The sequence below is a fragment of the Odontesthes bonariensis genome, chromosome 3, assembly GCF_027942865.1.
Source record: "Odontesthes bonariensis isolate fOdoBon6 chromosome 3, fOdoBon6.hap1, whole genome shotgun sequence".
Taxonomy (NCBI): domain Eukaryota; kingdom Metazoa; phylum Chordata; class Actinopteri; order Atheriniformes; family Atherinopsidae; genus Odontesthes; species Odontesthes bonariensis.
The window spans coordinates 32,152,803-32,155,272 of NC_134508.1; positions in this window are offsets into that span (position 1 = coordinate 32,152,803).

Sequence of the window (2,470 nt, forward strand, 5' to 3'; positions counted from 1 at the left end):
AGACAGTCGTCAGTTTTTCCCACAATCAGACTTTACATGGGCGACGCGCTCTGGTTTACAATGGCTGACGAAGTATATATGGCAAACAATTTTTAAAAAGAAATTATTGTTTTCTTATACTGCTATTGATTCGTGTTTCCCACACACAGATTTATTTGTGGCTTCCTTTGTTTTTTTTCTTGCCTGCAGACTGGCTTTGGCTGCGCTACAATGGTTGTCTTTAATCTGCCTCTCAACTGGGTCTCACTCGAAGATGTATTTTATATATTGTGGATGTTGATTTAACACAACTCGTATTTCCAGTGGATAGACACTCTATCATTACACACGCTTATGCTTCGTGAATATCTTGAATATACATGGTGCTCCACAGTCAGTTGTGACAATTAACAATGAATTTAGGTTTTCAGCTGCCTCTCCAGTGAGTCTCTCATCCAACAACCAAATATCAGCTCCAGTGTGATGTTTGGCAGCTGTTGATGGTAATTCTTGTTTGGTTCTGTGGGATATTGCAAATGAAGAACAGCTTCATTTGCTGCTGCCTCAATCTGCAGAGCAGAGCCAGGATTACCGTCACCAGCTGCAGTCCAAGAATCAAGAGTCTTTGTCATTATACGAGATAAGGAAATTTTCTTCAGACACACGGCTTAAAGGCACACATTACAGTAAAAAACTGTACATAATAGAATATAATAAAAGCGGAATGTAATGAAACGAGAATATAATGAATACCCGTATGAGGATGAGATGGACTTGAAGTCTTGCCATCCAGTGGAAGACTGACTGAGAGGAAGTTGAATATTTTTTTCTTCTTTTTGAATTTGTCCGAACGTGTAGTATTTTGCAATAACAATATAAACCATATGTGTGTCATCCCCCACTCCACGCATCCAGCTGGGGAGGGGGAGAATAGATTCTTCCATAACGCAGGTCTTGTTAGTTTTAAATCTCTATTCACAATACAATGGGGGCCACACAGTGAAGCTGTGTAAGCACACGTAGTGTTTCTTCCTTTTTTTTTTTTTTACATCTTCCACATTTCAATTTTTTGTCTACTGTTGGTCCTTAGAAATGTATGGCATAAAGGTTTGTTATTCGGCACACTGAAAGCAGCATACAGTTCAGCAAAAGGAGCAAGTCTCACAACACGCACACATGCTCACGGCCCCACAGGTAGTAAATGCTCCAAAATATTAGCAGCTATGTTTCCGCTGTCCTTTCCATTGATCTTACAGAGATTTGATTTTGGGTGGAAAATCCATAGCAAAGGATGCGAACATTTGCATTCCCACATGCCACTGCTAGAGAACATCTCTACAACATTTAAAGACTGCAGGAAGTGTGTGAAAATGGAATTAGTTTAATGTCCGCACCTCAAGCGTCGTTGCTTCACCATGCGTAATGGTTGGATTTGAAAAGGTAACTTTTTAACGATAGGCCATTTTATAAAAAATTAATAATACTACATATAAGTATCATTATATCTATAAGCGAGAGATTATTTCTTGCAATGATTAAAATAATGTATATCTTAAAGACTTAAAATTGGGTTTCAGTAAAGTGCACTCTTGCTGAAATTCTTTAAATTGATTAATAGATTCACATGATTTTTAGGAGAGTTTGGTGAATTGGCATGGGATGACCCTCGGAGGAAATTAGACTACAAGAGTCAATTTTTGCCTTAAAAACTGCAGATGTTGACTGTCGACTCCATGCAGAGACATTCTGTGCCCTACAGCCCTGTAGGAAACCGAATGAGAGTTGGTCTGGCCAATCGCTATTGTTTTGACACATTGAGGTAAAAGGACTTAATTTCCTTCTTCTGCTTGTGTTTCCATCTTTGCTTTGACTTCTGTGGTAAACCTTTTCCAAAGTCATTGTTTAAGGTCTCGCTTCACTGACTGTGTTAAACAGTACGTCTACACCTTTATTGCCAGTCAAACTTCTTTGCACACCTCTATGCCTTTATTGCTGCAGCCATTGAGCCATTTCAACTCTGCAATTTTAGCCGTCCCTATATTATGGCTACACATTTTAGAAATAAATTTACTCCTGCTGTTATGGAAGGTAAATAAAGTAAAACTACAAAAGTGGTAGTGTGCATGCAAGAAAACGCATATGGTGCTATGCTCAAAGTTTAATTTTTTAAGCAAGGTTCACTCTTTGCAAGCATAAGTCATGTGATTGTTTCAGCTTTTGCTCTATATGCTTTTATAGTCTCAAGGCTAAAGAAATTTTCCATGACACACCTAGTCTATACTTCATGACTCAAACAAAATGTAACTTGAAAAAATGTGAAACTCACAGTCAGAAAGTAGATATTATATTTACCAGTTTGCCTTCAACTGGAGAATTTGCGGGATACTCCTTTTGGGTGAAATCCTTTTAACTGAGACATGCTAAACTAAGTTATTAGAATTCGTTAAAATTACTTTTCTTCAATAATGTGTGAAAAATAGTGAGCAGTGTC